We start from the raw sequence: 15,712 nt of genomic DNA on the forward strand, positions 1-15,712 counted from the left end.
TAAGATTAGCTTTAAACTGAAAATGTGGACATATTATAATTTGAAGGGTGACGGCTAAGAATGATCAGTCCAATTTTTTTTTTTACAAAATTGAGTTAGCAGTGGCATTGTGTAGCTGAATACAAATGGTAATTCCAAGTTCCCAAGGAGGGAATTAAATATTTTTCCACCAATAGAGTAAGGTACGACCCTCCAGTCCAAGAAAGATCACTCTTGCAGTAAGTCAAAAGATATGGGGTAATGGCTAATAGCAATCATGCTGCCGAGCAATACTGATCAGGGTCGGTATGGCTCCCCTCCATTGCTGCCATTATGATGCACAGAATTAGTACTTTGCTGTCGTACGTAATAATTATGTTGAGTGATATTAGACAGACAATGAACAGGCTAATAGTGAGCAACGTAGTGCAAAGAAAAGAAACTAGATGAGTGACGTTATGAAAAAATTGTGCTACAACAAGAGACTGGAGAAGACTAAGTGTTCCCGGTTAAAGTGCTTCGAAGTAATTTGTTCCAAAGAACAGAAACGTATCATCTCCCATTTCAATGAACTAGGGGACTATAATGCGTAGAGTCAATATTTGAGTGGACTTGTTACTGTTGTTCCTGTTCAGCAGTGGCACAACCGGAAGGATGAATGTGAAGGAAGTTTCCATACCTCCTCTTACTATTATCGTGTTAGGGCACGTGTAGATGACATAAAATGTTAAGTGTTTGCTACAAGGCATTTTTATCTCTGCATGGTATTTCTAATCGCTGTGCTGAAACTATTAAACATTTGAGAAGCTAAAACAGATGGCCGAGGAAAACATACCAACAGACCTAATACATTATCCAATGAAACGCAATCTAAAGTTACAGGTTTCATCAGATCACTTCAAGGTAGAAAATCCCACTATTCCTTACAAGATACTTCTTGATTGTGCCTGTCTGAGGAACTAGATTTAGCCAAACTTCATAGGACATATGAGTCCAACAAGGACAATCAAGTAGGTTATAAAATGTTCCAAGAAAATTTTGTGGGTAATTCTAACATAACTTTGTTACCCATGAAAAACTCGTGTAGTACTTGTGATATGAATAGAAGATTTCAGTGTTGGCAAAAAATGTACCTACTTGTCAGGTTGAAGGAACTAAACAATCATTGTGTAACAAATTGAAAAATAGAACAGGAAAATCACTTGGTGCAAAGTGAAAAGTTTTACTTTGTGGAAAGGAAGTACAAGGAGTCAAGGAAGCATGTAAAACTGGAGGCAATAACAATGGACTTTCAGAGGAACCTACCTATACAGAATATTACAAGTGATGTTTATTATCTCCAACAACTTAACTTCATTTCATTCAATATGTTTTGTCAGACTACATCAGTTTTTTTTTTTACATGTATGATGAGAGTATTGTTCGAAAGGGGGCTGATGTATGCTTAATGTTGGATCACTTTTTTAACAAGACATTTAGTAATTTTTGTGATTCTTGCTCCGGCCAAAACAAGAATTAGTTTGCACTTCCTGTATAAAATTTTCCACAAGAAAAACGGTTTTGACTGTGTGAAGTTGTGTTCCAGATAGGCGGGCATTCGTTTATGGAGAGTGACAGGATATGAACCTTGTTAATCAAAATACCTACACTGAAACTCCAGATGACTGGAGGGATGTGCTTAAAAACAGTCAAATCAAACCTCCACCTTTCAAACTAATAGACTGCGCTACTGAAGTAAACTTTCAAGCCTGGACAGTTTCTTTCAGGGATGTACATCTGAAATGCCCTGTGCCTACCAGACCAATGAGTAATGAAAATTAACAAACATCCAATGTTCATTTTTCTCAAGAGTTATTACTGTAATGTTACAATCAAGCTGTTGTGGTTCCTAAGAGACAAGAGTGAAGTATGGATCCCAGTGAATTGAAGAATTTATACAGTGGGCCATTACCAATAATGTTTAAAAAGTTCAAGGACTTGATACATTTAACACGGTTTTTGGTCAATCCTGATGCTCGGGCACTTTACCAGGCATTAGTTCCAGACAATGAGCAGGGAGAAAATGAGTAATGTGGAGTTTTTGGACGATCCCCCTTGTGTTTAATGGGAAAAACAATCAATGTCCTGTATTTGTTTATAATGAAATCAATTTTTTTTGTTTCAGTGTACATTTCAACTATTTCATTTATGTAATGCCTAATATAAGTTATGCTTCCCAAGGAGTTCCGTTTTGTTCCTCTCAACATTATATTATATAATTGACTTGAAAGACAAAATTTCAATTTCTGAAATATAAACAAAATGAGATTATGATCGTTCTTAGCCGTCACCCTTCATTTGTATTTGGCGATTTAAAACGTCGTAACCGGCATTGAACTCCACTCATAGTTGTATAAAAGTAGAATATATCAGAGGGGCTAGTTAGCACAATTGGTTTTAAGCTGGAATGCTGCCACTTTTTGGGGACTGACCACACGGTGCTCCTACGATTTTATAGGGCAGATATTTTATCCAGGTTAGGCTACGACAGTGCAGCATATGGCTCAACAAGGCAAAGCGTCCTTGCAAAACTGAACAGCATCCACCACAGCGCGGTTAGGTTGGTGACTGGAGCTTTTCGAACAAGCCCCATTGCTAGCCTTCTCGCTGAATCTGAGGCGCCAGCAAATGCTTCTGTCATATGTTACAAATTTGTGACAGATGCCACTTCATCCAAGTGACCTGATAATAATAATAATAATAATAATAATAATAATAATAATAATAATAATAATAATAATAGCCAAATTAGTATACGGGCTGTTGAGGACAGGGGCCGATCGAATAGCAAAAAATGTGACTCTCCTTGTGCTGTGGTCTGCTGGATGTAGCTTTCTTCAACAGCCCTTATACTAATTTGGCTTTTATTATTTATCAGGTCACTCGTTCCACATTGAGCTGTGAATCTTCACCACCTAATTCGTAGAAATAATTTGACCTTCATGCGCAACATTCACCCTCAGCTTTGACATCAAATAGCTCTTTTAATGGCATCAGTGTACTAGGTTTCTACATTATTCGCAGCATGTTTATAAATGCCACTACTATCATATAATGATGTATAACTATCAGACGTTTGTAACGAAAGATATGCAAGTTTTAAGAATCTTCAGCACCTAGATCAATCAACTTTAATTAGCCTTTAACGGCAGTCGAGTGCCTTTATCACCTTTGTGACTATTCCTCATGAACTTTTAACTTTATAGCGTCAAACCAAAATATTAAAATCTGTCTAATTTTAACTCTTACATGTTTCTTATTAATGTTTGAGCCATTTGATATGTTGTGTAATTCATGTTATTGGCTGATGACCTTAACCTTAGGTCAAAACTAGTACCAAATACATTTTTTACTTGTAAACTGCATTGTAAAAAAAATTATTTTTGTATTGAAAAGGTGGAACTGTTACTCTTTTATCTGTTTTTATCCAGGTTAGACTGACAGTGCAGCATATGGATCAGCAAGACAGAGTCCTTGTGAAACTGAATAGCATCCACCATAGCGGATTTAAATTGGCAACGGGAGCATTCCATAAAAGCCCATTGCTAGCCTGCCTGCTGAATCTGAAGTGCTGCCTTTACACCCGAGGTACCAACAAATTTTATTGTCCTATGCTATAAATTTGTAACAGATGCCACTTCACCCAAGCTATTCCTATGTATTCCACAATGGAAACCATTGGTTGTATGCTGCTTATCCACTAGCAATGCAGCCAGTTGCTACAGTATACGCTTGGATAGCAGTTAGATTGTTGTACCTTCAGTTCTTAGTGTTGCTAGACTACAAAGTGAGGTACCTCTGTGGTTAAGACGACCTGAAATCGTCCTGGATCTGCACTTGGCCAACAAAGTGAACACTGACCCCTCGGTGTATCAGAGGCTCTTCCTGTCCATTGTTAGCCAGTATCCAGGTTCAGTAGGGTGTAAGTTGGTTGTTCATAATAAGTTTCTTGTTTCTCTACCAGAAACTTTTTAATGTTTACACAGCAGAGCTCTATGCTATCGTTAAAGCTCTGCGGTACCCACTGTTCAATGAAAGTTGGCAGTTTTTGCTGTATACAGACTCCTTGAGCTTGTTAAAATCTACTGATGTGTGTTTCCCGCAGCACCCTCTGGTACAGCGGATCCTGAACCTACTGGCTGAGTGTTGGAGTGCTAGCACCAGAATCAAGTTTTTGTGGCTGCTTAGACACAAAGGTGTAGCAGGAAAATGGTTAGCAGACAGGTCTGTCAAGGTTACATTGCCCCTGTTATCTTAAAAGGTTCCAGCCAGTAGTATTCATTCTCAGCTGAGGAATTTGGTGATATATTGGGAGACGGTAGTGGCAGGCCACCCTTCCAAATAAACTGAGACGATTAAAGAAACTTTAAAAGTATAAGACTGCACATCGGGTTTCTTGGAGAGAAGTAGTGGTATGTCTTCGGATTGGCCATTATTGAAGGGGGAAGCCCCCCTCCCACTGCAGTGTATACCTATTGTGGTCATCTTGCTGTAGCATACATCCTTACAGCGTGTGTGCACCTGGCCGATCTGCACCATAGTCTAAAACTTCAGAGTACCCTTGCTCTTATCCTATGAGATGACAAGCAGTTTGTATATCTTTTATCTGTTTTATGAGGGATTTTCTATCTTCTTCATTTTGCCTCATGACTGAAGCATCGTGACTATCATAATATTCAGCCCTCTGGCCGATGAACCATACTCCGCCATTCTTCCCTACCTAAAGCTTTCAATGTGGTTACTCAGAGAGAACACTGTAGGGGGCCGTTCACCATGTCAATCCATCGCGTTGGTATTCGTCCTCGTTTTCTGGTTCCCTGGACTTTGCCCTCAACAATCAGCTTTTGAAGACTACCATCTTGGCGCATTGTATGTCCAAAATGGCGTACAATCCGCTGAGAGACCTTACACGATAGACCAACTTTTATCTGAAGTTGGTTCAGGATTGATGTGTTCGTGCAATGAGCTGTCCAAGGAATCCTTGACATTTTCCTTCAGCACCACATTTCAAAGCTTTCTATCCGTTCACGATCACGTTTGAGGATGGTCCACGTCTCTGCGCCATACAAGATGACTGAGAAGACTAGAGATTCAACAAGCTTCTTTTTTGTTTTACTGGTGATGTTATCTTTCCAGATCTTCTGCAGACGGATCATTGCTACCTTTGCTATTTCAATTCTTTGCTTTATTTTATCTTTGGAACCACCAGAATTGGATAGTAAGGAGCCTAGGTATACATACTGATAACTTCACACCCTCCAACAATCATGACTTAGGTTTTCTGTCGATTTAGGCGTAATCCAATTTCTAGGCTTGCTTCCTCTACTCTCTTGATCAGCTCTGTCAACTCCTCTTCAGATGATTCTATCAAGGTGGTGTCATCAGCAAATCTCAAGTTGTTGATCTTGCATCCCCCAATGGAAAACCCTTTGCCCCAGCCATCTAATGCAGTTCTCATTGCATATTCACCATAGATATTGAAAAGTAATGGTGACAGGATACATCCCTGGCGAACTCCAGCCCTTGTACGAAACTGCTGAGACTGTTTTGAATCTTCAGTGGCTGTATTTTCCTTATACAAGGACTTGAGATCAATCAAATGGAGTGGCAAACCCATGTCATCCAAGATTTTCCAAAGATGGTTCCATTTGACAGTATCGAAGGCCTTTTGATAGTCAATAAAGCACAGATAGACTGGAACATTGAATTCTCTAGCCTTTTCTATGATTTGTCTTAGGCTTACAATCTGTTCTCGAGTACCTTTTCCTTTCATAAATCCAGTCTGAACTTCAGGAATTTGATACTCTAGAAATGCCTGGAGTGTCTTGTGCAGGATATGAAGCATAACTTTACTGGCATGTGATATCAAAGCATAATGGTCTGTTATTGGACATTATAAATTTTCCAGCTAACTCATTCTTGGTTGCCTGCGTTTCGCTCTCGTGTGCTGAGTTAGGCTCGTCAGTTGGGACTTAGCACACCACCCAAGACGCAAGGCTAGTGCATACCGTGGAGGCCAGTGCATAGGCTATTTGAAGCCACCAGCAGTGCCAATGCACTATGAGAGCTATGTCTCATTTCCAAAAATAGATGCCTGCCTGCTGGTGGCTTCAAATAGCCTATGCAGTGGCGTCCACGGTATGCACTAGCCTTGCGTCTTGGGTGGTGTGCTAAGTCCCAACTGACGAGCCTAACTCAGCACACAAGGGCGAAATGCAGGCAACCAAGAATGAGTTAGCTGGAAAATTTATAATGTCCAATAACGGACAATTATAAATTCATTCAGGACAAATATTTTAGGTTCCTTATGGGAATCAACATCTACATCAAATCAAAGCAATTAAGCAATAATTTCCACATTTTCCCTCGATCCTTTCTTGTGGATTGGGACAAAAATTGACTGTACCCATTCCTCAGGCCATCTTCTAGAATTCCATATTGCTTGGCAGATTTTCAACAGCATTTCAATTCCAGCATCGTCTAGCTTTTGAGACTTCTGCACTTACTCCATCAGGTCCACACACTTTTCCAGTTCTCAGCATTTTCAAAGCCATTTCTACTTCATCTCGGAGGATGTCAGGTTCAGGATCTGACTGCTTGTCTATCTTCACTTGGTCTTGTGCATTACATTGTTCACTGTACAGATCCTGGCAGTACATTCTCAATGTTTCCAGAACATTCTGTATATTCCAGGAATATGGCTTGAATTCTCGAGTGATTATTCTAATTTTGTCAAAAAGATCCTTGCTGTGGTTTTGATTTGCATGGTCTTCAATCTCAAAACAAATGTTACTAAGGAAATTATTCTTCTCTCTTCTACAAGAAGACTGAATCGTTCTATCAAGATCAGACATTTGCTCTCTTTTTTTCTTTAGTGTTAATGCCAGACTTTTTAAGGCACCTTCTTCTACAAGCTGAAGGCTCAAGACAGAGATCCACTGTTGCCTTCTAGTATTTGGTACTCGAGATTCATTCAAAGAGGACTCTATCCAGTTTTTAGTCACATTCCACAGCCCTCCTGCAGTTGCCACTGGATCCTGTAATATAGAGGGATAGTGGTCTGTTATATCATGATCAAGTCAATTTTCTATTTGTTTATACATTTTTTGTTATTGGTCATCAGTCCAGAGACTGGTTTGATGCAGCTCTCCATGCCAGCCTATCCTGTGCTAACTTTTTCATTTCTGCATAACTACTGTATCCTACATCTGCTCTTACTTGCTTGTCATACTCGCCTTGGTGTACCCCTACCATTCTTACAGCCTAAACTTCCCTCAAAAACCAACTGAACAAGTCCTGGGTGTCTTAAGATGTGTCCTATCATTCTATCTCTTCTTGTCATATTTAGCCAAATCTATCTCCTCTCACCAAATCGATTATCTCTTCATTATTGATTCGATCTATCCATCTCACCTTCAGCATTCTTCCGTAACACCACATTTCAAAATCTTTTATTCTTTCTTTCTGAGCTAGTTATAGTCCATGTTTCAATCCATACAATGCTATGCTCCAGAGAAGTCTTCAGAAACATCTAATTCCTATATTAATATTGGAAGTGAGGAAATTTTTCTTAAGAAAGCTCTTCCTTGCTTGTGCTAGTCTGCATTTTATGTCCTATCATCGTTATTTTACTAGCCAAGAAACAATATTCAACTACTTCCTTTAATATTACCTGCATCACCTGCCTTCAACTGCACTCCATTACTTAGTTTTGGACTTATTTTCATCTTGTACTCCTTACCCAAGACTCCGCCCATACCATCCAGCAAATTCTCGATCTTCTGCAATCTCAGATAAAATAACTATCATCGGAAAATTTCAGGGTTTTGATTTCCTCTCCTTAGGATAAGAGCAAGGGTACTCTGAAGTTTTAGACTATGGCGCAGATCGGCCAGGTGCACACGCCGTAAGGATGTATACTACAGCAAGATGACCACAACAGGTATACACTGCGGGGGGGGCTTTCCAAATTCCTCTTTGATTTCCCTTACTGCATGTTCTGTACAAACATTGAAAAGGGGGGACAAACTGCAGCCTTGGCTCACTCTTCTAGATTGCTGCTGCTTTTTCAAAGCCCTCGATTCATTTAACTGCATACTGATTTTTATACAGATTGTGGACAATTCTTTGTTCTTGGTTTCTGATCTCAATCACCTTCAGAATCTCAAATAGCTTGGTCAAATCAATATTATGGAATGCCTTTTCTAGATCTACGAACGCCATGTACGTGGGCTTGTCCTCAATTCGATCCTCCAAGATCAGACGTAAAGTCAGGATTGCTCTACTTGTTCCTACATATCTTTTGAAGCCAATTTGATCTTCTCCCAACACAGTTTCAACTTTCCTTTCCATTCTTCTGTAAATAATACATGTTAAAATTTTGCAGGCATGAGATACTAAACTAAGGGTGCGGTAATTTTCACCCTTGTCAGCACCGGCTTTCTTGGGAATAGGTATAAAAACATTCTGCCGAAATCAGATGGCACTTCTTCTGTCTCGTACATCCTACACACTAAATGGAATACCCTTGCCATGTTGGTTTCTCCCAAGGCATTCAGTAATTCAGAGGGAATGTGATCAATTTCAGGTGTTTTCATTCTCTTGTTTTATTTTCTGTATTTTTAATGTTTTTAACTTATAATTTGATGACATATATTTCATTTTAAAGGCAATGCCTTATTCCATTTTAATATATTTTTATTGACAGAGAGAATTTACTGTGCATCTGGGTGTGAACAGCTGTGGGCTTGCATTCGGGAGATAGTGGGTTATGCCCACTGTCAGCAGCCCTGAAAATGGTTTTCTGTGGTTTCCTCTCTTCACACCAGACAAATGCAGGGCTTTACCTTGAAGCCACAGCTGCTTCCTTCCCATTCCTAGCCCTTTCCTATCACATCGTCACCATAAGACCTATCTGTGTTGGTGTGACTTAAAGCAACTTGTATCACTTATTTGTCCATTTTGAATATATTTGTAAGAAAATCAGACATTGCTAATTAGATCCACTGATTACTTGAAATCAATTTTTTTAATCTTTTAAATTCTAGTCAGTGGGTAAATTTTGAATTTCAATTTAGTTCCACCTCTTGCAATTAGGGGCTGATTACCTAGATATTACGCCCTTTTAACCAAGAAGCACAATCATTAGTAGGTAAGGAACCTAAGAGAATTGGATGTCAGGTTGGGAATACAAGAATGGAATTGGTGGATTATTTCATGTATTTAGGATGAGTATTCTCCCAAGATGGTAGTAAAGTAAGGAAGACTGAATCAACGTCCAGCAAAGCTAATGCAGTGAGCTTGCAGGTGCAGTCAGCACTGTGTTTGTTCAAACCTTGTCCCGTTGCTCTACGGGATCGGGGATGAGGTGAGATGAATCTGTTGTGGCGGGTTTTTATGACCGGATGCCCATCCTGATGTCAACCTCGTCAGAGGAGTTAATGAGATTAAATGAATGACGTGATATATGATTAAGCACCAGAGGCTCTGCTCAAGGGTTTGTTGCCATCAGACGGACAAATCTCCATATGAGCAATGCAGACACACTGGAATTTAATCCAGACTTTGGCATGCAATCTAGTGATTGGAAATTGTATACCACCATCTCTCCTACCCTGCCAGCCAACATTCTGATAGGACTAAAACTGGCTAACAGCAGAGTCAAGCCAATGGGCGGGTTTATCATTTACCTTAAATTAGTAAGATTTTTGGGCTAAGATAAAGCTTAAATTATCTGCAGTATATGGGATACCAATCTTTCATTTACATACCCATTTTACATTGGTTTCCTTAAAAATAATGCATCCCTACACTATGCAATGCAAACCTGTAATTTCCACAATGAATACAATGTTATTGTGTTAGACCAGCCCCGTGTTATTCTTGCATGCCCACAGCAGAACTGGGCACAATGAGCACTGAGGAATAAATAGCTGGAGAAACACAACACATACACAGGCGGAAAGATAACAAAAAAAAAAAATTATTAAAAAATCAGTGGAAGCTCAAATCAACCAGAGGTAACGGGGCGATACATAAATACTTGCCTACGATGTTCACGTGAACTGGGTCGAAAATGACTAGAGACCAAGTCATGGAACTGAACTTGTCTATTAAAAGGATAAAATTTAAAAGGCTACCCATCCTATTCCAGTAATGCCGATTAGAAAAAACAAAAGGGTTTATTGAATAATAAATCTAATAAGATGGCCATTCCTGACCCAGTCGAATGACTGGAAACAGGCTGTGGATTTTTAATTTTCAGATGGCCACACACAAATCAGAGGAGATTAGATAACATCAAGAAAAATGGAAAATAAGCCCAGATAGAAACAAAACGTGAGCTCGATACACAATTCACTATCCTCATAGCATCGCACCTCCTCACAGCCTGAATCAGCCAACAGGTTTCTGTCCCACGCAGAATACAACCAATCAGAAAATAATAGAAATTGTTCCCAGGGAACAATTACACAATGAATGTGTGATGCATAGCTCAGCCCAAAGTAATAAATTATTACTTGCCTCCATATCAACAGGACGAGTCTTTAACAGTCACGATACACAGCTATTCAATGGGATGCCACTCAGCAATGGTTTCCAATGACCACAGAGATATTCAAATATGGCTGGACCAAAGATCAAGAGGAGGCGTATGCAGGCATGGAGCCTGGTATCAGAGATAAAGCGTAACCAAAGGAATATATACACTCCAAAAAAAAAGCCAGGGGCCACATGAGAAAAATAAGAATAAATAAAACTAGGCGAATGATATGCGTCCTACATACCTCTCATTCGAACACGCACAATAGGTTAAAATGGCCCAAGAAACAGGGAAAGCATGAAAGACAACAATGATCAGAACGACCCAAATTTAAAAGTACGGTTCTTAAATAACGTCTCATGCTTATATTAAAGGCCAAAACACACAAGTTTCTTATATACAAATCAAATGCTTAAACAGCACAAACCATCCATGTACAGGCCCTTCCAATACACATAGTGGGGACATCAGAGAGCAATTTGGTATATAAATAATAATAATAGAGATTTCCACACATGAACCGTAAAGAGATACACTTAACATATCCAAGGTACAACAGAGCTCATTCACGCAATACAGGCACCGACTGTAGTAAGACGCAGATCCATGTACCGAGCTGTGACACAGAAAAACATAGCTGATATGTTATATGGGCAACAAAAAGAGCAAAACGGGCCACCAAATAAATACCACGCCCATTAATGAATGAAAAATTAAAAGGCAGTTACATTACCTTAATCAGGCCATACATGTGCCAAGGCACGTTGGAAACCTGTGACAATATACATATTCTTAAAGCGTTTATAATAACTCTTGTAGAAACAAGCATTTGTGAACATTGTCGCCTGCCATAACCCTTCAAGAATAAAGACTTTGAAGAAGAGCCATGGAGAAAAAACTAGAAGATTGGGAGCAAACGTCGTAAAGTCGCAGGACAAAGACATTTACGATCTCCTTGGGCTAGGTTTGCGTGCACAGTGTTTCAAAGAGTCTGCCATGATACCGAAATCAATGAATACACATGTAGTTGGTCACAAAACTGAACCAGATAGAGGCAGAAGTAGGCAGGATATGGAACAATACTTGTTATAAATGTGCCAATTTTGACCATTTTAATGTAGCAACCCTACCCTAGATGAGCTGAACATTCACCATAGGAAACTGAAAATGAATAAACCCCAGGAGAAAAGCTGATATGGAAATATTCAAACTGCAGGAAACTTTCAATCATTCCTGTGTTTCAAAATTTAAATACTGAAAGGTTGAAATCCTCTTATTAGCTGGCTGAAAGAAATTTTTTGTAAGGATATCCAAAAAGAAATGTGAATTCTACACATACAAGCTTAATCAACTTGGGATATAAAATGTATGCCAGTGTAAAATAAGAGCAAAGACTACTCCAACCTAATAGGGGATGAACAAAACTTATTCTAAAAATGTCAGGTGTTCATTATTTCACTCAAATTTTGTAAGACCATAGAATTTGTTGACTATTAAAGGGCCTTTGACACAGTAAAGATGCAAAAGAATTTCCAAACAATGAGGTCCCAATGCAGTATCAGAACAGAAACTAATCAAGAAGTGCATAAGGTTGGAGCCTATCCTTGATTTTATGATGAAAATGCCTTAAGGCACTAGATTTCTTCCCAAGGCAGCATCACCAAAAATAACTGCTTAAATCTGGATTTGCTATTGTATATGGATGACCAGGTTCTATTTTCCAGCTCAGAGGATGTCTTAAAATGCTCTGTGCACCATAATAGAAAGCTGCAGAATATATGGAAACAGTTGAAAAAGCAGAAACATTTCTTCAAAGGCAAAGAATCAGTTGCCTGTAAAATTATACACAGAACGAACCACCTCAAAGTATCTTGGCAACTCTGTAACATTTCAAAACTGAGTATGATAAGCTCAATAATGAAACAAGACTATACATTGATGTATCCACAATGATATACATTTATCATTTTTTATTATATAATCTTCCTGCAAAAGATGCAGGTTGCCCAAGGACAAAGAGTATGGTACCTTAACAATAATGTATACAGATACAGTAGATAATGAGATTGTATGATAAGTATCACAAACAAAAACACTTCACTCTGAGAACATCAACAAGCTGCCATTTTAACAATTGTCCATCACAAGAGATTACAGCCTTGAAACACAGTTTAAACAGTCGACTACTGACTGCCTACATTGGCATGTCAGCCTAACCACATGTGTTCACCAGTGAAACCTACTAAACAATTTCTCTACCATCAAGATTGCCTTCTTAAATAGGTGGCTGGCAAGGCTTCTAGAAAAGTTACAAAAATACCTTCTCGTAAATTTTAGTGCCTAACATGGTCATAATGTACAGAATATTCTACCAACATCTTGTCTGATCTAGAGCCATTCTGGATGTTACAGTGTGTTTCACAATTCTGTAGTGGATTACACATATACAGGTAATATCAAATTATATACTGTTAATATTAATTTACAGGTATTTATATTAACTGAACTCATAAATGTCTATATACAGTGCATGTTTCATTACATAACCTCACAAACACTGCGACCATTTAACTACGTAAATAATAATACCGGTAATACTAAATGGATGTAAACACTTCATAGCCATACCTTACAAGTAGTAGTAATAATAATAATAATAATAATAATAATAATAATAATAATAATAATTGTAAAATATAATAGTTTGATACTTGCATTATTTACCCATGGGTGAGAGAATATTATTTCCAACTTATCAGTTTATCACACTTGCGTCAACACTTACAAGACACTAGCCAGACTACGTCTCTTCTAAAAGTGAAGCATGGACAATCAGAAAGAGATTAAATCAGAGGCATGGTTCACAAGATGTATGGCAGGATACCCATGATGGGACTGTAAATGGAATGAGGTGATGAAACGACTAGAACTGCTGTTAATGTCTAGGAAGGCAACAGAATGGGAAGGGAAAAAATATGGAAGCAAACCAGCCCAGATGAAGTATGTATTCGATGAACTGAGACTGTAACAGGCCACTTCGCCTAATAACCTGCTGATTCTTTTTCTAGGCATTTGGGCATTCCCTACTGGTCACCACCGATTTTGCTCAAATTTATAGAACATGCAGGGCTTGGCTAGAAAGAAAAGTACCCGAAGTGGGAACTCCAGATGGCCAAGCGTATCGAAAATAAAAATGTTGACGCGGCTCTCGCACCGTATAAGTCACTTACGTAAGTGCGCCTGCTGAGCAGTAGTGGGTGTAGCGATAAGAGCTGGGACTAGTAATTAAATGGTCGTGGGTTCGACACCCTGTATGGAGACTTTTTTTCTATGGGGGCGTTGAAACAATGATGTGGTTGTAAAAATGCGGCGTTTATGACTTGTGCTAGATGCAGAAATAATTGTTTCCCCTGTTTCTACAATATCATCCCGACACATGTAAAGCATCGAATATCAATGAATAAAGTTTTTAATTTTCATGTACAAAAGTCTTTTTATATGCACTTCAATTACAATCCCTTGTTGAAAAGTCTGACAATGAAATCCCAATTTTTTACTTTTGCTATGCCTTTTGAGAATAAATAAATAAATAAAATGAAATATTTACCTCTTTGCTTAGTTGGAAAATGAATAATATTAAAGTTGAGAGGAAAGAAAAGAAGTCTCCACACGGGTAGTCAAACCCACAAGCACCGAATTACTAGCCCGAGCTCTTACCGCTACGCCAACTACTGCTCGGCATGCGTGTTAACATAAGTGGCTTATTCGGTGCGAGAGCCGCGTTAACATTTTTTTACTTTTCTATACACTTGGCCATCAGGAGTTCCCACTTCGGATACTTTCCTTTCTAGCCAAGCCCTGCATGTTCTATAAATATGAGCGAAATCAGTGGTGACGAGTAGGGAATACCCCCTTGTTAGTATGTTTGCATAATGTATGTTCATCTACTCCGTTTAATTAAAAGGCCTTGTGCTTCTTGACTAGTGCAATTCCTAGAAAGACTTGTTTGAAGAATATTTGTGACAAGTGATTTTATTTTTGTTTACAGGTGCTGTTAAATCTCCTTGTTGGTGTTTGCAGAATCTTCAATCTACTGTATATAAATGGATATTCATGACATGGGCCACATGTGTAAGCTTGCATTTGGGAGGTGGTGGGTTTCAACCCCACCATTGGCAGCCCTGAAGACCGATTTGTGGTATCGAACTTTCACACCAGTCTAATGCTGGGGCTCTACCTTAATACCTCGGCTGCTGCCTTCTCGGTCTCATTGTTACTGAAAAACTACAAAATTATGTTAAGCCACTAGCAAAAGAAAAATTCTGTAACTGGATGTATACACTGTAACCTAATTATAGTGGTATAAGGTTTTATAACTCAAGTTTTCTAGTCTGTTGGAACAGAAAATTGAACCCTACAACACACCTGTTAAAAAATTAGTTAAGGAATAACATTTTTCATTCTGTTCCAACAGACTGGAAAAACTTGAAAGTTATAACAGGGTCAACACTGAATGACTTCCTTCTTAAAAAATTAATTAGTCAGAGCTTCTTAGATTGTCATAATTGTAAAAAATGAGTGAAATTAAATCTTTTAAACATTTTGATTTAATTTGTTTGTTGGAACTGCCTATAAAGTTTGTTAATCTTAAAGGTCCTCAATTCATACAATCATTGAGTAATTTTTGTCAAAATCTTCAGCTTATTCAAAGTATTTCTAGGGTACTGGAGCTATCCTGGTGCATTTTAAGCTTTGGCAAGACTGGATGGCCTTCCTGTAAAACAGCTGGCAAGGTCTCCAATCTGACATTGACCAGGATTCAAATCCTCGCCTTCAGCAACAGCCAGCAGCTAAACAGGTCGTACTCTTTACTGTAACAAGAGAATTCGTGGGGGATGCAATTATAGAAAAATCCTGATAGATTACTTGATCATCGGTTTGCCCTTCCAGCGAACCGGGTAGAGTGTTTGAAAACGAGTCTTCCAAAGTTGCCTATTCAAAAAGATTTTGTCCATGACAGATTCCCAATTCCATCCTCTTCTCTCCAAGTCTTCCCTCAGTTGGTCCATCCATCTTCTTGGTCTTCTACCTGTTATTCTCTTTTCCAAATAAGCACATGGTAACCTTGTGCTATTAATTCGTTTAACGTGC

At 38.7% G+C, this 15,712-nt stretch overlaps 1 long non-coding RNA gene across 1 annotated transcript in view; it reads left to right on the plus strand.

Annotated features, from left to right (window-relative positions):
• The window catches only part of LOC136875607 (uncharacterized), a 55,897-nt gene extending 40,738 nt beyond the window's left edge, over window positions 1-15,159 (plus strand). The window contains exons 3-4 of the long non-coding RNA XR_010860489.2: window positions 3,450-3,606; window positions 14,610-15,159. This is a non-coding gene — a long non-coding RNA (uncharacterized lncRNA). The remainder of the gene's footprint in view (window positions 1-3,449; window positions 3,607-14,609) is intronic.
• Window positions 15,160-15,712: the final 553 nt, after the last annotated feature.

This window comes from Anabrus simplex, chromosome 6 (assembly GCF_040414725.1).
Source record: "Anabrus simplex isolate iqAnaSimp1 chromosome 6, ASM4041472v1, whole genome shotgun sequence".
In the NCBI taxonomy this organism is placed as follows: domain Eukaryota; kingdom Metazoa; phylum Arthropoda; class Insecta; order Orthoptera; family Tettigoniidae; genus Anabrus; species Anabrus simplex.